General features: G+C 42.3%; 1 long non-coding RNA gene across 1 annotated transcript in view; it reads right to left on the bottom strand.

Moving 5' to 3' along the window:
- Positions 1–15415: 15415 nt before the first annotated feature.
- The window catches only part of LOC122469140, a 168036-nt gene continuing 156727 nt past the window's right edge, over positions 15416–26724 (bottom strand). Inside the window, exon 4 of the long non-coding RNA XR_006293391.1 lies at positions 15416–17192. This is a non-coding gene — a long non-coding RNA (uncharacterized LOC122469140). The remainder of the gene's footprint in view (positions 17193–26724) is intronic.

Genomic DNA, 26724 nt, shown 5'->3' with positions numbered 1-26724 from the left:
TTTTTTTTTTTTTTTTTTTTTTTACAGGCGCCTGGGTGGCTCAGTTAGTTAAGCGTCCTTGACTTCAGCTCAGGTCATGATCTTGCAGTTCACAAGTTCGAGCCCCACATCAGGCTCTGGGTTGACAGCTCAGAGCCTGAACCCTTCTATGGATTCTGTGTCTCCCTCTCTCTCTGCCCTTCCCCCTTGTACTCTCTCTCCCTCTCAAAAATAAATAAAAACATTTTAAAAAATTTATTTAATAGGGGCGCCTGGGTGGCTCAGTCGGTTAAGCGGCCGACTTCGGCTCAGGTCATGATCTCACAGTCTGTGAGTTCGAGCCCTGCGTCGGGCTCTGTGCTGCCAGCTCAGAGCCTGGAGCCTGCTTCAGATTCTGTGTCTCACTCTCCCTGACCCTCCCCCGTTCATGCTCTGTCTCTCTCTGTCTCAAAAATAAATAAATGTTAAAAAAATTTTATTTAATAAAAAATTTTTTAAAAATTCTTAAGGAAAACTCTATGCCCAATGTAGGGCCCAACTACAGCCCTGAGATCAAGAGTTGCATGCTCTACCGACTGAGCCAGCCAGACACCCTTGAAGAGTTATTTCATTTTAATGACTGGTATTTTTCGAGTCCTAACCAAGGTCTAGGCACTATTCTAAGAGCTTTACAACAATGATCACATTTAGTCTTGGTAACCTTATGAAATGCCTTATTCAATGAGGCAACTGAGATTCAGGGAGGTCAGGTAACATGCTCAAGGTCATGCAGCTGGTAAGTGATGAAGCTGGATTCAAAACCAGGTAATCCGGCCAGAGTTCCTTTTAACCACGTGACACTAGCCTCTCATACATTCGATAGGATTGAAAATATCAAGTCACATCTAAGCCTGCAGGGTTCTTACAGTGGAAAGCCTACGCCCAGGGAAATAGAGGAAGATTTAGACGGGGTCAATAGGACCCACGATAGACAGCAGTTGTCCTAAGACCCTAACACCCTTGCTGGGAGCTTTAATCCAGACCTCTACGTAGGAGGAGAGAGCTGGGAAGGAATTAATAGTTCATTAAGTCTCACCGTTTTATTTTACAAATGAGGGAACTGAGGTGCAGACAGATGAAATGACTTTTCGCTGTCAGAGGCAAAACTGGGACGAGAATTCCTAGTTTTCTTGTTTCCTTAAGTCTCAAGCTAGGCCTTTTCCAACATTCAAAATCGGTAAGCTACTTGAGGATTCCTTGGGAGAAAGGAAAGCAGGCAAAAAGACATGTGTGAAGACGCTGCCTGCTCCCGCCAGTAGGCACAGGAACTGCTGAAATGTCCTGAAGTTGCTAAAGGAAGCGTTTATAGGGCTGAACTGGTAACAGAGTGGACGTGGACAATGAAGGAAAAGAACGCTTCAAATTCGGCCTCAAGGTATTGGTGAAACGGGGAGGAGGGACAAGGACAGAAAATAAGTTGTTGAGTATCAGCATACTTGCTTTTATGTGGACGCCGGATCTCCAAGTTCAGATGCCATGTTGCCATTAAGAAGCTTGGAAACGCAAAAGGGAGGAGCGTTCCAGGCCCTGGATGTAGATCAGAGAGTCAGTGCCACACAAGAATTGGTATCAAGAGGTCCAGTAAATCTTTTCACACGCACGCGCACTCACACGTCTTCACCTTCTTTTCTTATGCTGGTTCTTGCTTCCAGGTATCTTTTAGGGACGGAAAATATCACCTTTGGCCCAAACGAGGTTCCAACTCACACTCGCTGAAGTAAAATTTGGTCTGGAAAAATCTCCACAGCCTCTCAGCTAGAACAGTTAAGTAAAGGTCCACAGAATAACAACACAGAAGGGAGAGCACTGGAGAAGACTCCTGGGTTTTCTTTCACCATTTTATAAGTTCTCATTACCACTGTTCAAGATCATAGTTTTTGGTTAAGGAGTGTTGCAGGATAGTTACTTCAACGATGTTTTGGACTGGCGTTCATAAAACCTGTAGCTCTAAACCTGCTGCCACTGAATTAGACTTTGTTCAAATAAAGAAAGTTAATTGCACATTTTCCTTCATGTTGTCTATTTTATTTATTTATTTATTTTTTAATTTTTTTTTCATTTATTTTTGGGACAGAGAGAGACAGAGCATGAACGGGGGAGGGGCAGAGAGAGAGGGAGACACAGAATCGGAAACAGGCGCCAGGCTCTGAGCCCAGAGCCTGACACGGGGCTCGAACTCCCGGACCGCGAGATCGTGACCTGGCTGAAGTCGGACGCTTAACCGACTGCGCCACCCAGGCGCCCCTCATGTTGTCTATTTTAATTATTACAAAGCTTTTCAAGGCAAACAACTGGGTGGCATTTTTTGGCGGAAGATACACGTGAATTTTTAAATGGCTGGATCAGGCCGTCATCTGTGCATGTATATGGCTTCCAACACCAAGCGTTCTCGTGTTAGTTTACAGACCCAAGTCAGCATTTGGGAGGGCAGGAAAGTGGGATGGTCACCAAAGACTGAAGTGCTGTTTTTCCTACAGGGAGAATGTAGTCTTAATTAGGTAAACAAAGGGGTTTTTCATTACATTGTAAACACATTTCACAAAAAGACCCATTTAAGTTTCTTTTTAAAGAAACTGGAAAATATTAAGAAAGTTAATTGGAGGGCACTCAAATGACAATGAACAAACAGGCACAATTATCTTCTGACTAGTGTGTGGCTTAGGGATGTTTTTTATCTTTTATTTACGGCACTATTTTAAAATGTGGGAATGCCAACCTAAGTAGAGGCAGGCACAGTATTTAACGACACATTTCTCTATTTATATTTAAATAACCATCTGCATGAAATTATGCACAAATCATGGAATAATTCCTAGCAGAAATTACTGTTTAGAAAATTAAAAAAAAAAAATCTGAGATATGGTGCGCTTTTCATATTAAATTGCCCATTTCCAGAACATCACATACACTCGCACAATGTAAAGATGTCGCACTGCGGGCCAATACAAATTGCTCACAATGTTAATGAAGATGGATGGGGAAGGCTGAAAAACATTCATTTACAAGCAAAGGAGGAAAAGTGAGCAGCGGTGTTCACAATCTCTACCTTAATTTTTTTGCCTTGATAATATCCAACTGAATGATGGTAACTTTAATAATACAGCTCTTGGGAAGGTTTTATGATGAATTTTCCTTTTCGGTTTTGAATATGGCCTATTTTTTCCCCCCATTTGGGGTGGAAATTGTGCATGTGAAGTTTGGAGGCTTACTGCTGAGCTAGGAAAAGGAATCTCACTCTTTGAAGATTGAGGAACAGAGTAGACGGACTACAAAATTTGAATAATCTTTAAAATTGAAAAGAAAAGGGGATGCCTGGGTGGCTCACTTGGTTAAGCACCCGACTTCGGCTCAGGTCATGATCTCATGGTTGATGGGTTCGAGCCCCACATCAGACTCGGTGCTGACAGCTCAGAGCCTAGAGCCTGCTTCAGATTCTGTGTCTCCCTCTCTCTCTGCCCTCCCCCACTCATGCTCTGTCTCTTAAAAATGAATAAATGTTTTTAAAAATGTATAAACATATAAAATTGAAAAGAAAAAAAAAATTCCTCATCCTGAAGTGACTCTCTTTCCAGCTGAGCATGGACCTTGCCCCCCAGCCCAGATAAATCTTCCACCCTTCCCAAAGCTTCTTGGCTAAAAGGTAGCTATGGTTGAGTCTGCAAAGAGTAGGACTTGCTCTATAGACAGGGAAATCTATTCTAGGACTACAGTATGAGGACCTCCCTCAGTTCATCACAACCCATCACAACCCATCACCCTAAGCTGTAAGAGATTAGGAACGGGCATACACGGAGTATCAGGAGGGAAGACAGTGCTCTGTACCAATCGGTAAAGGAAGATGATGCTGGGGATTTGAGGATAACCATGGCTTCATCTCCACCAATTCCTCACCAACTTGTTCCCACCATCCCACATCCAGTATCACTCTTCAGTCAGCCAGGACTCCTTGATAGCACTGGCCAGCTATGGGACATTCCTTTGCTTTGAAGGTAGAATCAACATTTTGCAACATACCTCAGAGAATGAAATAAAGGCACAAAGCCAATCAGATATATTAAAAGGCAGCCATTCCTCAAGCCCCAGGATAATTCATTCTTCTTGAGTTCTCCATATCCAATACCCCATATTTGCTTTGTTATTCATTTTTTCAACAAGTGTTTCTTGAGGTCAGTCCTATGCTTGATACTGGGAATATCAACTGTGGACAAGAGGGCAATCCCTGCCATCCAAAGCAGACATGGCAGTGAGTGACACAGGATGCTAAAGGTGAACATATAAAGGGGACATGACCCAGATTAAGGGCGGGGGGCTCTCTGGAGGAATGAATGTCTAAGCCAGAATTGGTTGAGTACGTACTTCATGTAAGAAATTGTACTAGACTCTGAGGGTGAAAACAACTATGATTTAGTCTCACCAGCTGATAGAAAGGATGCAAATAATAACAAGCAGATATAATTAATGCTAAGTAGAAACAGAAGGCTCTTAGGGGGAGGGGCCAATTCCAATTTGAAGTGTAGAGAAAACTTTGCAAACAAAATGGCATTTGGGTTTAAGTCTTAAAGAATGATTGGATATGAATTCACAAGTAGAATCGAAAGCCAGGCAGTCCAAGCAAAGGGATATGAGCAAAACCACAGAGGTGAGAAATCCTCACAGAGGTGAGGAACCGAGTGGTAGTACTTGGCTGGGCTGGGGGGAGGAGCAGGAGGACACCCAATGAAGGACTTTGCAGAAATGGACCATGCCCCTTGGAGGATTGGCTGAGGGAGACAATGACAGGCACTGCCCTCTGAGTGGTGCTCCACTATTCCTCCCTCTCTGATGTCCCTGAAAGGGAAATGAGGCATGTGTGCCCAGGGAATCCATGGCGCTTAGGCCCCACAATCCCTGCAACTGAGGAGCAGCTAGGGACTGGGTCACTTGGGTCACTCACAAGATCTCTGTCTAGGAACAAAAGGTACTCATTAAGCCCCGAGGTACATAGTAAGATCTCATTGCAGAAAAGCCTCAATGATGCATTGGGCACCCACTGTGTTCCAGCCTCTGTATGGAGATGAACAGACACACACATAGACCCCACCTTCACAGAGTTAATGTTCAGTGAGGGGAGGGCTGTGACCTGTAAGAAATGATTTACAACACATCACAGAAATTGCTTAGAGGACACCTGAGTGGCTCCATTGATTGAGTGTCCAACTCTTGATTTTGGCTCAGGTCATGACCCTAGGGTGGTGGAATCAAGACCCGTATTGGGCTCCATGATGAGTGTGTAGACTGCCTGGGGTCTCTCTCTCTCTCTCTCTCTCTCTCTCTCTCTGTGTCTCCCCCCCTCCCTCTCCACCACTCTTGCTCTCTCTCTTTCAATCAATCAATCAATCAATAAAATTACTTGAAGGAGGTTTTTACAAGGTATAAAGGGAACATGAAAGGTTATATCTTGTGAGTAGAATCAGTGGGGTAAGGGTTGAGGGGAATCAAAAACAGGGAATAACGTAAGTGCTGAGACTCGAAGGTTGAAGAAAAGTGTTTTGAACCTATTAGGGTATTCCTGACAGAGAAACAACATATCATGGAGTTTTGCCAGAATATAGTATACTCATGAAATATATCCACATATCCATACATACATAGCACTCTCTTCAGATTGGCTCTTGTAGAGAGTGTGTGGAAAGGTGATATTCAACAGAATGTCAGGAGCCAATCTTAAAGCTCCTTATATGTTAGGACATTGGGATTTTACACAAGGAGAGCCATTGAAAATTCCTGAGCAGACAGTAATGCGATAGAAGATGTGGGAGAAGATGGAGGGAGGGAGAGCTGCAATTATGATAACCCACCACCTAGTCTATTTCCTCACAGGGCTATCAACTCGATAAACAACAGACAGTAGCCATTCAATAAACAGCTGAGGAACTGAATTGAACTTAATTGCTCTAGTGTCGTGGTAAATCAAGATGGAGAGAAGGAGAACGATGAGAAAGCTATTCAGAGACAGAATGGCCAACACTTTGGATTCAGATGCATGAGTGAGGAAGGGAAAGAGGAAATTCTAAGATTATCCCCAGGTGTCCAGCTTTACACGGATGGTGGTGGCACCACAATATAGCAATAGGAAGACGAGAAACAGTTTGGCACGGGGAAGAGTCCAATCTTGACCATGTTGCATTTGAGGTGAGCAAGTGGAATAAGGATTGGGATCTCAGAAGAAGACCTGGATTGAGGCGCTGATTTGGAAGTTACTACTTTATAGTGTTGGTAGAAGCCATGGATGTGGTTGAAATTGCCCAGAGAAAGTGGGTAAAGTCCAAACACTGCTGAGACAGAACCCTGCAACAACAACAGTGTGTAGTAGGTGGTTTCTGAGAAGGAGCAGCCTAGTTTTGGAGTTGGGGGACTCTGCACAGACTGCAGATAACTGTAACTCTGAAGGTAACTGAAGGTCCTAGCTGTAAGACTCATGGTTGACATTTATAAGACTTTTAGACACGGCAGTAGTGTTATCTGGGTAAGACCACAGACCTCAGATACTTACAAAAAAAAAATTTTTTTTTTTTTTTACATTTATTTGTTTTTGAGAGACTGAGTGAGACAGAGCGCGAATGGGGCAGAGGCAGAGAGAGAAGGAGACACAGAATCTAGAGCAGGCTCCAGGCTCTGAGCAAGAGTTCAGCCCAGAGCTTGGCATGAGGCTCCAACCTACAAACCATGAGATCATGACCTGAGCCGAAGTCAGAGGTTCAACCGACTGAGCCACCCAGGCACCCCCAAACCTTAGATATTCAATATTTCCCGAAAATTGAAATAGGTGAAACACGGGAATAAATTATAGCCACGTTTCATAGACTTCTAGGCTTCTCTAATTTGAGTTAGGACTCTGCTCGCTCTTGGCCCCGCTAATCTCCAGCCATACCAAGAAGCATACGGTATCCGAACACACTGTATCTTTGGGCTTTGGCATCAGGGTTTTTTTTGTTATCCTGGGGCTCCCCTCTCCTCATGGTACAATGCATCCTTGCAACCCCCACCCCCATTTGCCTAGTGGGTGCTTTTTACCTTTCAGTGCCCATCTAAAGCACCCTCTCTTTGAGCAGCCTTCATCCCTAACTCCCAGCACACCCCACTGTCGGATAACCTAGGTGCCTCTCCTGTAGGGTTGGGTTCCCAACGCACCTTAACACTCTAGCTAGTAACAACTGATTTTTCTGGTCTGCTTCCCCTCCCAGACTGTAGGTAGGTAAATACATCTTGCTATACCGTATCCCCAGCCCTTAGTACCTACAGAATACAATGTCTGACATAGAGTGGGCATTTGCTAAACGGTGTTGGAAGGTGAAAGAAATACATCACTCCCTCACTTTCCTTGCTCTCTTTCTTCCTCTTACTTTGTATGCTTTTTAATTTGACAAAAGATTGAGAAAGGAGTTTCAAAATTCCCTACCAGCTATGTCAACTTCTCCATTTACAGGCTTTCTCCTCACCTCCTTTGTTTACAAGTCCAACCTCAGCCTGCCAGAATACCACACTCCTAGTGTAACCCCTTTGTATTCAGCAATCCTGGACAGCACGCATGAGAGATTTTGAATATCACGTGTTGTAGGTTCAGGAAAAGAACTGGTGTTTTTCATTGGCCAAGTAGGAGATGCGAGCTCACATTAAAAAGATCACTAGGCAAAAAAAAAAGCCCCCAAAGTGGAGCCTGGATCCCTTGGGGAATCTCCTTAATCCTGGAATCATATGAAGATCCGGAGGCAAAGAATACTCTCTTTTGTTATTGTTTGTAAGTTCTGGGTGGGCAATGGGTCTGATGGGAAGAGGGCGAAAGGATGGGGAGTGGGAAAAAGAAGTCACAGATACAAAGCTGTTGGCTGTTGCTTATGGCGTTATGTGATGAATATGGAATACGAGCCAGGAGGTAATAGGACAGATCTACTGATGAAAACACCGAAAAGAACCTTCAATATGAAGTTAGATATTTATTTACTTATTTAAGATTTTATTTTTAAGTAATCTCCACACCCAACGTGGGGCTCAAACTCAAGACCCTGAGACCAAGATTGGCATACTCCACCAACTAAGCCAGCCAGGTGCCCCAAAGTTAGATATTTAAAGAGAAGAATGAACCACTTCTGGTGAGTATTATACTCTGACACCCCTAGTGGGATCATTTCTGTCAGCGAGGAGGTCTATTCATGCACATTTATTGTGTTCTGTCCTCCCTGTTCTCTGCTCTCCAGAAGACTAGAATAAAGGGTCAAGAAACCCCTGCGCCCACCCAAAGAACATGTCCCACAGGAGACTGAATGGTGTTCTCTGGAAAGAAATCCAGTGTGGGCAAACTCACCCATTTTCTCCTTTTTGCCAAAGACTGTTCTTAAAAAATAATAGTGTCTTATCTTCATGATCATGGGGGTCCTCAGGGGCCAACCAGAGGAGAGTGAAGTTAGGAAAATAAAATCTAATCAGCACATGCAAGACAGTGGGAGGGAGATGCATTTTAAATAAAAGTGGGGCTGCAGCAAGGAGGCAACTCTGGCGTGGACCAGTTTCACAGCATCTGAAGACAAAATGGCTCGGGGCTTAGTCATTGTTTAAAAGCCATTCCTCAAATTCCTTGTTTACTGTCAGCACAGTGAGTTGTGGACTCTGTGACTTTAGCTGTTAATGGGTCTAAACACTTATGCCAACAGATTAAGCCTTGCTGAAACATTAAGAAAATTGGCCCAAACAGAGTTTGGGTGGATTGCTGGTGAGTGGCTGCTGCTTTTTTGTGGGGGAGGGTGATTGTCCCAAGACAATGGCTTCTTGATACCTGTGAAACAGTGGCACTTGGTGAGAGCCACTGGGCAGATTTTCTGTTAAAGGAGAGAGATTGTTACAAAAGCAAACATTTAATTTCAATCGTTTGGACTGACTACACAGAATATTAATGAGATTTTCTAAAAACAAAACTGACAAATACTTTGAGGACCACCAAAAGTCTTGGAAAGATGTGTTTTTTTTTAAGTTATAATACATTTTTGGGAGAAATGCAAAATCACTGTTCTTTTCATTGTGAAAGGCTCCATGCAACTGGGTAATACTGAAGGCAAGAAAACTTTTCTTTGTGACACCTTTGCCTTTTAAGGTTTGTCAAACCTATTTCTCGTCCTTGAGAAGAGGAACAGAGCTTGCACAGTAAATGTATTAAACCTCAGAAACAGGTTTTTTTCTTTTTTAAGTCTTTCAGACATCATAACCCCCTTCTTGTAAATTTTATCTGTGTAACTTGACATGTCTTCTTAAGCATGGAACATTTAAGGCGGCTTTTATAAATCTTCAACAACGAATCAAGAACAATTAAGTGTTCCATTTTGCTTCCAAGTCTTAAACGAACGGTTTAGAAAGAATTTTACATTCAGAATTAGACATCGTTCTATTCGTGCTGTCATCAGGAAAAATATATATGCATAATATATATATCTATATATTGTAATATATGTTATAATATACAATCTATATATAACATCTATATGTTTAATATATACATATATATTAAAATATTTCAGATTAAGACTTCCCAAATGAGTCAAAATTGAATGGAAAGTTGATTTGGAGTTTGGAAATTGAAAGTTCGTACTCTGTTAACTTTTACTCTCTGTGTACATATGTCATGAAAACTACACTCTCCACATTTGTTGGCTAGAAAAAAGTAGACCGAATGATGAATGACTATGTTATTCATCTCTCTAAACCTCCTCACATTTTCTGCCATGGCCAAGCTGTTTATTCCATTCACAAATCACAAATTTCCTTTTTGCTACTAACTTTTTGAATAGTCCTTTAAGGAGAGAAAAGAAGAAAGGAAGACCCAGGGTGCCTGGGTGGCTCAGTCGGTTGAGCTTCCGACTTCGGCTCAGGTCATGATCTCGCGGTTTGTGAGTTCAAGCCCCACGTGGGGCTCTGTGCTGACCGCTCAGAGCCTGGAGCCTGCTTCGGATTCTGCGTCTCCCTCTCTCTCTGCCCCTCCTCCACTTGCACTCTGTCTCTCAAAAATAAAAATGTTAAAAGGAAGACAGGAAGGAGGGTAGGAGTGGGAAAGAGAAGGGAAGGGGAAAAAAAGAAAGAAAAGAAATCTTCGGGGCTTTTTCTAAATGCTAACATTCCAAGAGGTGCCGAGATCTCTGTGATTCCAATGTCTTTGGCAACTTCAAACTTGACTTTGATTAACCATGCTAATGACCAGGGAGTTTCTTTTTAGTTTTACTCTTCGTGTCACTTACCAGAGCTGTAAAGACATGCTCATAATATTTGCTTTTCATCTGAATCAAGAAGGCAACGCTAAGCAAAAAAAGTATTTAGCAGTGCACATAGGATTGAAGCGATGATAATCAGGGACCCTGGTAATTGAAGCTTTTGGGGAGGTGGAGAGAGCCTTTCTTCTGGATCCTTCAGTCTGTTTAATAGGATAAAATTAGCTTGAGTGGTTTGGTGTTTGAAGAGGATATGATGTAATTGGAAGTGCCTCCTGGGTTTGCTGCCGGACAAAGCAATCAGGTGGAGACGCGGGAGGGCAGGGGAAGCTCTGAAGTATGACTCTCCTCCACCATCCTAATTAGCCTAAATTAGCTATGCCAGTGTTCTGCTTGCTTTTGAATTTCCCCGCTAATGCTTCTCTCGGAACTGAAAGAAAAGAAATAGGACATGCCCACCAAGTTCCCATCTCATAGATGAGCGGCGGCTTCTAAGAGCAGAGGGTCAAGTTTTGCGGTGAAGGTCTCAAAAAAAGCGAGCCACTCGCAGGAAATACAGCATGGGTGTTGGGCACAGATCCTGGGTATGGGACGGACGCCTCAGCTGGTTCGGTGTGATGAGGAATTTCTCAAAGCATCCGTAAGGTTGGTTATTTCAAGAATTTTCCACACAATCACTTAGAAGCCTCACCTGACAGCACTCACATTAACTAACTTGATGTGAACTAGCTAGGCCTTCTCACAGAGATTCTTCTCAGACTGGGTTTCAAACTCCAGGAGGGTCCGGAAGAAACATATCTTGTGTGCACGGGAGTTACTGCCATTTGAAATGTTTCACTTCTGAAAGCAATTAGTCAACTTTAACTGTGCAAAGGGATTTGCGATACATTCCAAGATAGTTAAACGCATCTATTTTTTTAAGTTTATTTTTTTACATTTTTAGCAGTAATCTTTACACCCGACGTGGGGCTCAAACTCACAATGTCAAGATTAAAAGCCTCATGCTCTTCCAACTGAGACAGCCAGGTACCCCTGAACAAATCGATGTTTTACTTTTTCTTTTTATTGTTTATTTATTTATTTTGAGAGAGAGAGAGTGAGCGAGCTTGCAAGTGCCCTGTGAGCATGCATGAGTAGGGGAGGGGCAGAGAGAGAGGGGGAGCAAATCCCAAGCAGGCCCTGCACTGTCAGCGTAGAGCCTGATGCAGGGCTCGATCCCATGAACCGTGAGATCATGACCTGAGCTGAAATCGAGAGCGGGATGCTTAACAGACTGAACCAACCAGACACCCCTCTTTTTTTTTTAAAAGTAGGCTGCACGCCCAACGTGGGGCTTGAACTCAGAACCGTGAGGTCAAGGGTCGCATGCTGCTGACTGAACCAGCCAGGGGCCCCCTGAACAAATCTATGTTAATTGATTGGATAGAAACAAATAATATGTCAATCTAAAAGTCACAGACTTTTTTTTTGTTCCCAATGAATAAAAAAAATATATAATGGTATATATGCCCCCAAAAAGTTACATAATTGTTTCATGAGTCATTGTGTACTCTGTCCCCTCCTCCCTCTGCCCTTGGGAGGCACCCGCACAGGTTGGCTGCTGGAAAGCTCCATCTTCAACGGGCGTCAGGGCAAATCTGCTTCTGGCTAGGACAGCTGTTTTCAGGCGGGTCTCCTGTCCTCCTCCCATACTCAGGAGCCCTCTGATTCCTTCCCTGACAGCAGTTATACTGACCACTTAATAAAACACTCTGCGAGCCCTTCAGAGACATACACTTCGTGATTTCAAAATATTAACATTATGCAACTTGGTTTAGTGACTCAGAGAGCCACCGGGAACAATTGTGGACTGCACAATGGGCGTGATTTGGTTCGCGTTTGCAGCATTAGCAAACAGATCGTGTGAAACTGGGTGGTGCCCAGTGGGACAGGTATGATACTGCACGGCAGTGTGCTTTGCAATTCGCTGCGGTGCAACACTATACACAGTTCCTGTTTGCTCTGGCCCCTCGGGTCGTTTCTGGGATCTCCCCGTCCGGGGACTGGCTCTTAGCAATAGGGAATGGAATTGTTGAAAGCTTTCAGTTGTGAAATTGTGTGTTTAAAGAACGCACAGAAGCCATGTGTTGAGTTAAGATCACATATTGTTCTGAAGGATTCAGTAATTTTCAGCCTTCAGTTTAAGAAATGAAATTTTGTTCTCCCTACAGTTATAAATGGAAAGGCAGGCAGCGCTGTGACTTTCTTATCAACCCAACTTGACACAGCAGTCAGCCATTTAGGACCTGGGTTTCCGTGACATAGCTCCTTCCCATACCCCAGTGCAATATTTTTGTTCCGTTTACACTTGGTCCAAAGCAACATTAGCGCCGGGCAGCTTGAAAAGGTAGCAGGATGCAGTTATCCATGCAAGCTTTATGAAAATTATTAATCGACTCACCTTGAATTCCAATTCTTATGACACATCTTTTCATTTCAATTGTGTTTGGTCTTCACTGTTTGAGGACCTAAGATAACGGTGCTCTGCTGGCTCAAGGCTACCAGGATTTTTCTGATGCCGAATACAAACGACTGTGCACTTGTTATCTAATTCATGTGCTATTGTTGAAGCATTGATCTCAGCACAAGCAATGTAACAAATAAATGGGACCATTTCATAAAATGTAAAAGGCTATGAAAATAATAATCAGGTGAATCACAGTGATATACCTCTTCACACCCATTAGGATGGCTATAATTTCAAAAAATGGAAAATAACAGTGTCGGCAAGGATATGGAGAAATTGGAACCCTCATACCTTGCTGGTAAAAATAAAAAATGGTGCTCGGGTGCCTGGGTGACTCAGTTAACCATCCGACTTAGGCTCAGGTCATGATCTCATGGCTCAAGAGTTCAAGCCCTGCACTGGGCTCTGTGCTGACAGCTCAGAGCCTGGAGCCCACTTTCGATTCTGTCTCTGTCTCTCTTTGCCCCTCCCCTTTTTGTGCTCTGTCTCTGTCTCTCTCTCTCAAGGATAAATGAACAGTAAATGTGTGTGTGTGTGTGTGTGTGTGTGTGTGTGTGTAATGGTGCAGCCGCTATGGAAAACAGTTTAGTAGTTTCCAAAGATAAAACACAGAACTACCAAATGACCAAGCAATTCCACATCTAGGGATGTACTGAAAAGAACTGAAAGTAGAAACTCAAACAGATACTTTACATACAATGTTCCCAGCAACATTTATGTACAATATCCAAAAGGTGGAAACAACCCAAGTCAGATGAAGGGATAAACAAAATGTGGTGTATGCATGTAATAGAATATTGGCCAGTCATAAAAAGGAATAGACTTTTGATATATACTGCGACACGAACGCACCTTGGAAACATTAGGCTTAGTGAAATAAGCCAGACACAGAAGGGCAAGTGTTCTATGGTTCTACTTATATGAGGTACCTAGAACAGACAAATTCTTAGAGACAGAAAGTAGAATAGACGTTACCAGCAGCTAGGGGGAAGAAGGAGAAGAGAGTTATTGATTCATGTGTACAGAGTTTAGGTTAGGGATGATTTAAAAAAAAAAAAGGTTTTGGGTATAGACAGTGGTGACGATTGCAGAACATTGTGAATGTATTTAAACTGTACACTTATGAATGGATAAGATGATCAGTATGTGTATTTTACCATGATTTAAAAACTAATCAGGGAGCTGTGGTAGAGAATGGAGGAGCACTTTCTCAACGTTTATTTATTTTTGGGACAGAGAGAGAGAGAGCATGAATGGGGGAGGGGCAGAGAGAGAGGGAGACACAGAATCGGAAACAGGCTCCAGGCTCTGAGCCATCAGCCCAGAGCCCGACGCGGGGCTCGAACTCGCCGACCGCGAGATCGTGACCTGGCTGAAGCCGGACGCTTAACCGACTGTGCCACCAGGCGCCCCGAGAATGGAGGAGCACTTTCTAAGGCACTGAGGTAGGAGTAAACTTTTCAGGAAGAGAGAAGGCAGATATGCCTGGAGTGGCCAGAAGTGGGTTGGAAGCCAGTAGGGTATACACCTTGGTGCTCCTCGTTTACACAGGCTCCTGCAAGGGCGCTGTACTTAATTGTATATTTGAAATTTTTAATTTTTCTTAAAGAGGAGCCCTTGAATTGTATTAACTTTGGGTTCATCAAAACCTGGATCTGCTCCCAGGGATAAATGATATAAAAATGAGACCTGAATGTGAATTTAGAAGAAGCTGGTGTCATTACATATATACTGCTTCTTTGGGAAGTTAAATTTATGTGTTTATTCAGGTATTCACTCATTGTCACTTATGTAACAGACGTTTATGGGGCCCCTAATATGTGTGAAATCTTGGAGGAGGTACAAAGAACATGCCCACGGCCCTTAGGTTCAAGACTAAGGGGAAAAAAACACACCAAAGCAATTACAAGATAAAGTTTAGAAACATTTCCAAATACTTCAGTTTATTTGATTGTCACACTGGATTGTAAGTTCTGGGAAGATAAGACCTATGGAGTCATCATAATTTACAGCTACAAGGATCTTAAGCAATCACTACATCAAACCTTTTGTTTTAGATCCAATAAACTTAGGCCCAAAGAAACTAGAGAATTTGTCTAAGGTCAAAGAAATAATTTGTAAGACCCGAGCCTAGAAGATAGGTGTATCTGTCCACGAGGGTTGGTCGTGTCCTACCATTCCATGCTGCCATGCTGCTTTGGATGCCCCCCATGTCTTCTGCATCCCCTTCACTGGGCAAGTGTCTGAATCTAGTGTTCCAAACACAATGAGCATTGAAGAAATGGGAATTTGATGGTAACAGTCACGTGGATATAGAGTGACAGCTCCAGAACATCTTCCTGGGACAGCCTTCAGGATTGCAATCTGCCTTTCCTTAGCAACCACACTGCTCTTACTCAGATAAAATGTTTATTCTGGATGGCTTAGAGGAAGCAGTTCTGATCAAGATTATGATAAATTAAACGCTCTCCAATGCACCCCCTGAAACCTGACCTCATTGCCAACACAGGACATATAACAAGAGTCGCTGGTTACTTGGGGTGCCCGGGTGGCTCAGTCAGTTGAGCTTCCGACTTCGGCTCAGGTCATGATCTCGTGGTTCGTGAGTTCGAGCCCCGCATTGGGCTCTGTGCTGACAGCTTGGAGCCTGGAGCCTGCTTCCGATTCTGTGTCTCCCTCTCTCTCTGCCCCTTGCCTGCTCACACTCTGTCTCTCCCTCTCTCAAAAATAAATAAACATTAAAAAAATAATACAAAAAAAAGAGTCGCTGGCTACTCTACTTCCCTTACCCTTAGTTTCCTCCATCACTTGTCATGAGAATTAGATGAGGTAATATATGGTAAGCTCTCAGCACAGTTAATATCAGTTTCGTCATTAGTATTAGTTATAAATGCTGGCAATGAATTTCAGTGAAGGATGTTTGTATAATGGTCAATTTTCTAAACCTAAAAAACTCAGTTGGGAAATGTATTTCTCTAAAATTTAAGAGATATGTAAAAATTGAAATAGCATCCCAACTAAGAAAGCTTATAAATAAATATTGACCATCCCCTATCACCATTACCATTTAAAATCCATTCAAAATCGCATTATCCCAGCTAAGGAGTCACCCAAATAGTAGAGTAACTGAAAACCACATTCTCTGGCCGTCCTTGCTATTTGCCCCAGGCTGTTTTGAAGGCTGTGAATAGATCTTAAAGATGAAACATTGGCAGAAGTGTGTAGACAAGAGGCAGGAAAATCAAGAAGGCTTGAAAATGATTAAGTCTTTACTGTCAAGATCAGACCTTGGAACAGTTTGCATTTCTCTCTCTCCAACTGCTTTATCTCCTTTTATGTGGACGATTATAACAACATTACTCACTTCACTCATTGGAACTTTTACTCAGTGAAAAGAAAATATCTCTTGTCATACATTGACTTTTCTTCTAGTCAGTAATAGATTTAGGTATAGAACGTATAGGACGGTGAACTTTATGGGAACACAGGACATGCTTTGCTGTATTTCCTGTCGAGAGAAGGGAAGTTGTGTGAATCACACTGCCTTCCTCCTGGGTTCACACAACTGCACGCTCTGCAAATCAGTGTTGTGTCCCAAGTAGAGGCGATACTTGGCAAACATACGACAGAGGAGAAGTTGGTGGAAATATTAACCCACATGGCTCCCGATCTTGACTGGGCTCGAGAAGACAATGACAGGCGTTATGCAAAGCTGTCTGACATATCCATAGTTTTTCTTCTCTGTTTTTTCAGATCTGTTCTTCATTCGTTGAAAACCCGGGGTTCAATTTGCAACAAGCACCAATCTAGATGAATTTCTTTTGCAAAAGTTATAGCTATCTTCTTTTTTGAACATAAAGATAAGGTGTGAATTACCTGAGCGATTACCAGATTTATATCCCCCAAGCTCCCAAGCTTATTAAAAGTAAATAATGGAGTAGAACCAACCAATATGACAGTCAGAGGCAGGAAAAGCAAAGGTAGTAGAAGGTGAACTTCTTTTTGGTGAATGTCATATTTCATTGTTTTTAGACGATTTATAGCTAATTCGGAATCGGCTTCTGAATAGGACATTTAACATCCGGTCAGTGAAGTTTTCCAACACATCACCCTGTTTTATATTCTTTGCAGTATTTACGACCATACGATACCTTGGGTCTGTCTGTGGACTTGCTAACTGGTTGATTGTCTGTCTCCCCACACCAGAAAGGAAGCGCCATGAAAAACAAGAGCCTTGCCTGTCTTCCTTACCTTTATATTCCCATCACCAGCACAGCGCCTGGCTCCGGGAGGCTCCACACAAATGTTTGCTGGTGAATCAATGTCTGTGCTCCATAGAGCTGTGTGTCTCAAATTATGTTCCAGAGGACCAGAGCCTTGGGGAACTATGAGTGGAATGAGGTGTGTTTCATTGTTACGGTTGAAGAATGGGGTTCCTCCTGCTTCTCCATTTCCAGGGGAAAAAAAAGATAGTTAACGTATAAAGTTTCACAATTCAGAATTTTCTCCTTTAAGGTTTCTCAACCCGGAGGTTTTTGCTACCTCTATGTTTGCAATCCATATGAGGAGAAGCAAGTAGCAAGCCAATATTTTCAGAGAAATTTGGGAACAGACAACAGTACTAAATTCAACAGGCTCTTAATATGTTCATATATTTGTTTTGCCACAATAAAAATGGCTCACATAAAAAATAGAGAAAATTTTTTAAAATTCTGGAGATGGATGCACAGCGATAGTTGCACAGCGATGCAAACGCACTTATACATTGAACTGTACATTTAAAAATAGTAAATTTTGGGGCGCCTGGGTGGCGCAGTCGGTTGAGCGTCCGACTTCAGCCAGGTCACGATCTCGCGGTCCGGGAGTTCGAGCCCCGCGTCAGGCTCTGGGCTGATGGCTCAGAGCCTGGAGCCTGTTTCCGATTCTGTGTCTCCCTCTCTCTCTGCCCCTCCCCCGTTCATGCTCTGTCTCTCTCTGTCCCAAAAATAAATAAACGTTAAAAAAAAAAAAAAAAAAAAAGTAAATTTTGTTATGCAAATTTTACCACAATTAAGAATGGTTTAAAAAATATATAGGCAGTGACTGCTGAGTACTGAAATGTGTGGCTAGTGCAACCGAGGGACTCAATTTTTAATTTAATGCCTTTTTAATGGATTTCTATTTAAATTTAAATAGCCTCATTTGCGTAATGGCCACTGTATTGGACAGTATAGAGCTAAACACCTAGATGACCTCACTTAAATAATGGCAGATTTTTAAAGTTATCATTTGTATGGATTTTTCCCTGGTCTTCTGACATTTTATTATGAAATTGCCAAACTTACACAAAAGTAGGGAAAATAGTATAATGAACGTTCATCTGCTCAACACCCAGATTCAACAACTTAATATTTTACCGTATTTGCTACACTAATACTTGAGATTCAACTACGTGAATGAGTTGAAACCAAAGATATGAAACTGAGAATGGCTAAGTCATACACACATCTTTCTAGAGTCAAAACCAATTTCATTAGCAGCGCCCTTTCCAATTGTTAACTCATTACATTTTTTCCCCATAGTTTCTAGAGTGAATTGTGCCAGAAATGCCAATACAATGGGAATACAACATTTATAACTTCTGAAATCTTCTCAGATTTGAGCAGGGATGGCTTTGCTATTAGACTGTGACTTCTTTTGGCACTCAGGTATTAACAGGAAGAAGGCACCTACCACTGAGTATGGGACACTTCAAATGAGACAGATGGGGTGCCTGTGTGGCTCAGCTGGCGGAGCGTCCAGCTCTTCATTTCGGCTCAGGTCATGATCTCTCGGTTTGTGAGGTTGAGCCCCACATTGGACTCTGCACTGATAGTGGAGAGCCTGCTGGAGATTCTCTGTCTCTCTGCTCCACTCCCGCTCGTGCACACACACACACTCTCTCTGTCTCTGTCTCTCTCTCTCTCAAAATAGAAAAAATAAATTAAAAAAAAAAAAAGAGAGAGACATAGATGTCACCGAGAAAATATGGCCAAGATGATAGGTTCATTCGTATCCCAAATTTATATTCACTTCTAATTTGGCTGGGAGGTACGTCTGCATAACAGTTATATCTATAAACCTTTCTGTCCAGTGCTTTACATCATGATGTAGTTGTGGTCATGAATGTTAGCGTGATCATAGAAAGCAATAGGCTTTTAGCTTTACCCTTCTCTTTTGGGGGTTGTTAGAAAGCTGGTTAGGGGCGCCTGGGTGGCTCAGTCGGTTAAGCGGCCGACTTCGGCTCAGGTCACGATCTCACGGTCCGTGAGTTTGAGCCCCGTGTCGGGCTCTGTGCTGACAGCTCAGAGCCTGGAGCCGGTTTCAGATTCTGTGTCTCCCTCTCTCTGACCCTCCCCTGTTCATGCTCTGTCTCTCCCTGTCTCAAAAATAAATAAAACGTTAAAAAAAAAAATTAAAAAAAAAAAAAAGAAAGAAAGCTGGTTAATTGCAAATTAAAACTTGCCAAACTAAAATGAAGGAGGAAAAAAAAGCACAGTATCTCAACAAGGCCTCTAAAGAATGCAATCCCAGAACCATAGGGAAACGTGAAACTTGACCAATGAGTCTCCAACACATTTTTTATATGGCAAGTATGGTCTCACTGAGAGAGACTTCTTAGTTTCAAATCCTAGCTTTGCCACTTACTGAATATGGACCTTGGCTAAGTTAGACAAACTTTCTATTCTTCAGTTTTCTCATCCGTTAAATGGAACTGATCACAGAATTAAATGAGATACTTAGTATAGTGTGTTGCACATGGTGTGCATTCAATATTAAGCGATGCAGCAAAACAAAAAGATTCACATTTAAAGTTAATAGCATTTGAGGAAAAGAATAAATAAGGGCAATTTATATTGTCTTTAAAACCACGGTCCTCGTGGTCTAAGGAAGCTTCACTTTCCAGAAGGCAGAATGTAGGAAGAAACAAGGGAGAGTCGAAGGATATTTGTGAGCTGTCTCTACAGGTTTCTAGAAGCTGCCACATGATCCATAATTCTGAGATCCAAAAAGCTCTAAAAACCAAAATTCCTTTCATAGTTTTCAACAACAGTTCATTTGAGGACAAAACCGGACCTGGATTGCCATTGAAGAGACTCCATTTTAGAAAGGCTCCGTCTCTGCTGTTTTTCTGGTAGGCCCCGTTAACTCGTGATCCACATTTTGCCCCTGTATAAGCCAAAGAAGCTATGTTCCCATTTCAGGGAAGAAGCAAGAAAGTTAATCATTGGCTGAGTTTTGTCCTAGGCCCCAAACACCTGATAACACCTACGAAGAGCCAGATCTCAAACGTGTTCCAGGACATGAGCTTCAAACAAACCTCAGCGCATGCTGGCCTCAGTACCCCTACCTTCAGTAATTTATGGAAAAGCACCTATTGTTCATCTGACAGTTGCCTCTACCCTGGGTTCCTGGAGGAGAACGTACCCTAGACTCTTTCTTTTTTTTTTTTTTTTTTTTTTTTTTTTTTTAATTTTTTTTTCAACGTTTATTTATTTTTGGGACAGAGAGAGACAGAGCACGAACGGGGGAGGGGCAGAGAGAGAGGGAGACACAGAATCGGAAGCAGGCTCCAGGCTCTGAGCCATCAGCCCAGAGCCCGATGCGGGGCTCGAACTCACGGACCGCGAGATCGTGACCTGGCTGAAGTCGGACGCTTAACCGACTGCGCCACCCAGGCGCCCCTAGACTCTTTCTTAATATAAACCCGTAGCCCCAAGCACTGATGAGACTCATTCTCTGTTCCTTTCTGAGTCTCCCAGGCACTCTTCTGTCACTTACACTGTTCAAGAAACTCTGTTTTCACTTGCTCTGGTTCCTGTTTGATTTCTATGCTGCGTAAAGCCAAGGACCCTGTTACCCTGGGTCTTGGGCTCAGCCAGCCTGCATCGCCATGAGATCATTGTCTTTATCCCATTTAGAGTGAATATTACTATGCTTTGCTGCAGTTGATAGTGAGATGCTGTCCCTGCCACCAATAGAGATATTCCATAATAATAAGCAGAATATGCATCGTATCACCTTCAAAATCGGAAAAAAAAAAAAAAAAAGAAATCTGAATTCCATACCATATATGACCTCTATTCGGGATAAGGAATTTTGGACCTATACTCTTGCATTCTATTGGCCAGAATTTAATCATGGATCCATTACCAGCTATGAGGACTATGCAAAGGGCTATGGGAAAGGGCCACATTGGGAAATGCAGTCTTGTTCTGGGCAGTCATGTGCCCAGCAAAAATTCCATTTCTATGGGATAGGGAAGGTTAGATAATGGGGACCAGCCAGGGCCTCTGATCCAATCTCGTTTCTCCCTCGAAGCTTTATCATAAGCCCCCACACAACTCCCTGGATGGAATCAGAATAGATAGGAATCATCTCTCTGGTCCTCTGTAAGTAGTCTGCACTGACTTCAAATGACTTGGTTGTGGCTTTGAAAGACCCAGACATGGCTGGCCACTCTTATTTCTGTAGAATGTGACAATGCCTTCTTAGGCAGATCATGATTGTTCCTCCTGTAAAACCACCTCAACTTCAAAGACGTTTCCTAGTCTTCCAGAAAATTCAGGACTAGACCTTTGGTTTCAACTGGCCAAGGTCTCTACAAGTTGAGACCCTCATATGAACTGCCAATGTCTCTCTATCTTTCCTGGCAGAAAAGGTGGAATGTCTCTTTTAGAATGTTCAAGAAACTTCCAAAAGGAATATCTAGATTCAAACATTATATGTTTGAATTCATCCGACTCAATCAAATGCAAATTCTACTTCCCTTAAAAAAAAAAAAAACTATTCAAATTCAAGAGATTCAGCTCTAGCATAGAGAAAGCATTGTGTTCTAGGAACCATGGAGAACAAAAGATGAGTGTCTTTGCTCATTGCAATTGGACACAAAAGGAGGAATTTGGGGGGAACGTTTAAAGAAGGAAAACAATGAAAATTAGATTTTATTTTCATCTCAGAGGGTAAAGACATTTAGGGTATAGAAAGGGTAAGGGTAAGGGTTAGGGTAAGGGTAAGGGTCAGGGTAAGAAAATGGATGTGGATAGTACCTGGTAATAACCGAAACTTAGTCACTGGCAACATCTAATTTTTCGAGTATAAATGAAATGCAAGATGAACAAGAAAGAGAGTCACAGACAATAACAAAACAAGATTCAGCCTCTGGTTTGGGTGCAGTAAGCAGTAAATAGATCAATGTTTACAGTTGTAGGAGAGTTACCTAGCTGGTTTCTGGAATCCGACTTCATTTTATTCATTCCTAGTTGATTCCTGTAAGAATGAGCTTTTGAATGTCCAATAGTTAAATCATCAAACGGCGATGCCAAACTTTATGTATTCCATGGGTTCTTTTTGAACTTTTTTTTTTAATTTTTTTTCAACATTTTTTATTTATTTTTGGGACAGAGAGAGACAGAGCATGAACGGGGGAGGGGCAGAGAGAGAGGGAGACACAGAATCGGAAACAGGCTCCAGGCTCTGAGCCATCAGCCCAGAGCCTGACGCGGGGCTCGAACTCCCGGACCGCGAGATCGTGACCTGGCTGAAGTCGGACGCTTAACCGACTGCGCCACCCAGGCGCCCCTTTTTTGAACTTTTTAAATGGTGGTTTGTACAAGTGTTCCAAGTAAGTTTAAATAGATAAATATGCTGGAGAGTGTCGGTATTATCCAGCGTAAAAGCTAAGTATAACGTAAATAGACTGTACTTTGTGCATTTCATACATTTTAATGGCAACTCACTATTGATTGCTGTGCTTTTTTTCTATTTTTTTTTGCAAGTAAGGGAAATTTACACATCACATTGTATACTTCTTTGAAATGGAAAGTTATTTTGGTCACACCTTACAAATGATCCATACTGATATTAAGTTTACAGTGTTGGGAGGAGGAGGAGAGAGTGAACTTAATTTGAATTTAGAAAGTCTCTAAATGATAATTGAATCACAAGTCTGGATTATAATTCTAGGAGCAACACTTGACTTGGTCAAAATCACTGTTATGAAGAGATGCAATTTTTACACAGTACTTCACATTGATTAAGTAATGTGTGAAAATGGAAAAAAAAAGTATTTGAATCTTAATCACAGTCATTTGCATGAAATAAAAGTCTGTGTCAGGGGAATGCACATTATAATAACTCCTTGGTGTTTTGGTTGCATCAGTGAGCAAAGAAGTTGTATGCATTTTTTTTTCCTTGCTGATATACAAGAATTCCTTTTATATTTATTGTATCTTTGATTGTACAAAAATTCAGCAATATAGGATTTTGGCTGGTGAGAGACGACAACTGATTAACTACCTCAACAATGGCTGTAATTAAAACAGATGTTTGATAATGCATGCGCCCGAATTAAACTGGGAACATTCAAAGAGAGAAAAGAGAAATAGGAATTTGATATGAACCTCATTCTCAGTCAGGCTCTCCATTAGATGGCAAGGTAATAAATGGGGAATGCATTTCAGAAAATTCTGCCGGTCTCTCTTCCAAATATGTCCCCTCTGCTGCTTTGGGCAGTAGAAAACTGGGGTTCTTGCTCATACGCTTTCCCCCCCACCCCGCCCAGCCCTCAATCATACCTGGGACCTGGCTGCAAATCTACGGATCTTATTCTTCTGCACCTATGCATATGAATACTTGCAACTTTACCACCCTGCTGAGAGTCTGCAGAACCCTCACATTCACACTGCCCTCTGCCTTCTTCAGACTTCCACATGATGGCAATCACCTTTTAAGACCATGAGATCTCCTACTTGGGTTGATACGCATTTCCTATAGTGTTTGTTGAGTTAGTTGTTTTGTTTTGTTTTGTTTTTTTCTTATTTTGATTATCTACCTCTAGTCAGAGGCCAACAATATTTGGGAGTAGAAGAGATTTCTGTGTCTAAAGCTTTTCACCTTCCCTGTTTCATGGGGGAAGAAAGAACCCAAAATAAAACAAGAGTTTTGATCCCCAAAGATATGGAAAATGCTGAAAGACAGTAATAACTATTTTCAAAATGTATGATTTTAATTGCTGAACCCAGGTCAGAAGAAGAAAGTTTGCTAGAGAACTCTGCCAGATATGAGCCATGGTAAGGGATAAAAGTGGATCAGAGATAGGAGAGCGATGGATGCGGTAGTGTAATCAGAACTGAATAATAGGGGCGCCTGGGTGGCGCAGTCGGTTAAGCGTCCGACATCAGCCAGGTCACGATCTCGCGGTCCGTGAGTTCGAGCCCCGCGTCAGGCTCTGGGCTTATGGCTCGGAGCCTGGAGCCTGTTTCCGATTCTGTGTCTCCCTCTCTCTCTGCCCCTCCCCCGTTCATGCTCTGTCTCTCTTTGTCCCAAAAATAAATAAAAAATGTTGAAAAAAAATTAAAAAAAAAAAAAAAGAACTGAATAATAGTAAAAGCAGTAAAAATAACAACAGAATAATGATAAATACATTTATATGCTCACTAACTAAAACCAAGTAAAAAAAAATACAAAAACGGTAAAAAAAAAAAAAAGAATACATTTCAGTGATAACAGAATAATCGTGAGCTCAATCTCACCTTTAAGGGAGAAACAAACACTCCGAGCAGAATATGGAGTCCACACAGTTTCAAAATAAATGTGCTGAGACTAGCTCCAGAAATTATTAGAGACTCACAAAGTTAACCGTCTTCCAAAATGCAAGCTTTCCTTCTCAGCAACAGCACACTTTCAACCTCAGAATCTAGGAGTTTGCTCTGATTCCCTGCACTTTATCTTCTAGTAAATTGTGGGCACTCCACAACATCTAATGAAAGAAACAACCCCTCCCTGCAATCTCACAAGACCCACTTCTTCCTTTAAAAACACATTTTTAAAAAAGCACTCCTTCCTTCGGATACTCTCTACCACCAGACTAGTCAGGCCCTCACACTTCCCAAAATAATCTCTCTCTCCTCCTCCTCATCTCCAGAATCCCTCCCTCCTCCAAGGCCTATTCAATTTCCATCAGAGAAAGTTTCTCTGATGGCTCCAGGCCTGGAGGTTCCTTCCCTCTCTGCTCTGCTTAGGCATCAATGGACAATACTCCCTTGTTCAGCACATAATTTTTCTTTATATTATTTTGGTTTCCCTCTCTCTAATTATAAGCTCCCTGAAGACGGGAATGATATCTTACCTTCCCTTCTTTGTTCCCACTTTCTTTCCTCCCTTCCTCCTTCCCTCCCTCCCTTACTTCCTTCCTTCTTTCCTTCTTGCCTGCCCCCTTCCTGCCTTCCTGCCTTCCTGCCTTCCTGCCTTCCACAAATATGTATTTAGGAGCTACTCTGTGCCAAGCAGAACACTCCCTGGGTTTCTCCTACAGCACCTGGCAGCATGACACCATGCAGTAAAGCAGACATGAAATACACATGCAGATTGCTTGCAGAAGTTTATTGAGCAGCTCCTATCATTCTAGATGAATCAACTTAACTCATCTGCTCCTTCCTCCCAGCATATATTTAACCCCTCCCTTTGGATGAAAGATCAGACCTTCAGTATCACCACTAAGGCCGCTTGGCTCTTTCTGATAAAGGAAGCGGAGAGATTTCTGCCACAGCAGCAAAAGCCTGTTTATGAGACCTGTTTCTGTCCCCAGTTCCACCCAACTTCCCATGTGCTATTGCTCAAATTCGTTGACTTCCTTGTGCCATCATGTCCCTTCCATAAAATAAAGATAATAACATATTCCACGCACCCCCAACACTCCCTAGGGTGAGGGTTAATAGGATAATGGCTGTAAAACACTTTAAGCTCATCCAAAGAAAGGTGTCACACTGCATGAAAATGTAAAGAGTTATTATGCAACTAATCAGATTCAAAGTACAGGTTGCAAATGGACCTGTGGAGTGTTGAAATGAAGCCTCAAGGAGAGATGCTAATGCTTAACTTGCCCTGCAGGCCTACGCAGCATTTCCAGAACTTTCTTTTGCATGAATTAACTTCAGAAAATACATTTTAAATCCATTTTTTTTTTTTTAAGAGAGTGGACTTTGGAGTGCCTGGCTGGCTCAGTCAGTAGGGCATGTTACTCTTGATCTCAAGGTTGTGAATTCGAGCCCCACATTGGGTGTAAATAAATAAATTAATTAATTTTTAATGTTTATTTATATCTGAGAGAGAGAGAGAGCATGTGCACACACACATGCATGCGAGTGGGGGAGGGGCAGAGGGGGAGGGAGACAGAGGATTCCAAGTGGGCTCTGTGCTGAGAGCAGAGATCCTGACGCGGGGCTCAAACTCACGGACCATGAGATCATGACCTGAGCCTAAGTCAGATGCTTCACCACTGAGCCATCCCAAATTAATTAAGTTTTTAAAAAGTAAAGGAAGGGCAATTTATGCCTGCAAAACAAAGACAAACTCAGAACGGCAAGTATTCAGATTCCTGCTATTTCTCCCATTTGAGGAGGTGCCATCTTTGAATTTATACACAAACCACAAGAAGGCAAACTCTCTGCATGGATGGCAAGATGAGAAACAATTCCATCCTTTAGTCTGAAAGCTCTGTGAGGGCGGGAACTTATTTCTTGTCCACAATTATATGACAAGAACCTCAAATAACTCCTAGCACATAGCAGAGTAGAGCTTAATAAACATTGTATGTTCTCTTTATTGCATGAATAAGTCTGGATTTCTAGACCTTGAAAGGAGGAAGCTCAAATAACAGGGTACCGGCAGGTCCAACACTTTTATTTGAAGAAGGTGTTGAGAAAGGATATCACCTACTCTGCTGGTTGTGTAACAGCCGCATTATGTGGGCATTACCACCAGCTGCTCAAGTCTACGGGGCTAGATGGGTCCAGAAGCAAAGATCATTTGAATACCACATTCTGCTGGAATGTGCCACTTGCAATATGTCTGGTATAAATAGGAGACGTGCAAGGATCTTGAGCATAGAGTTAATGTATTATTGATCTTCCAACATTATGAGAATCTAGAAGGAAGGTGGTTAGCCTAAAT

This window comes from Prionailurus bengalensis, chromosome B3 (genome assembly GCF_016509475.1).
Source record: "Prionailurus bengalensis isolate Pbe53 chromosome B3, Fcat_Pben_1.1_paternal_pri, whole genome shotgun sequence".
Lineage (NCBI taxonomy): Eukaryota > Metazoa > Chordata > Mammalia > Carnivora > Felidae > Prionailurus > Prionailurus bengalensis.
The sequence above is the reverse complement of the archived record's forward strand: the minus strand, read 5'-3'. Positions and strand labels throughout refer to the sequence as shown.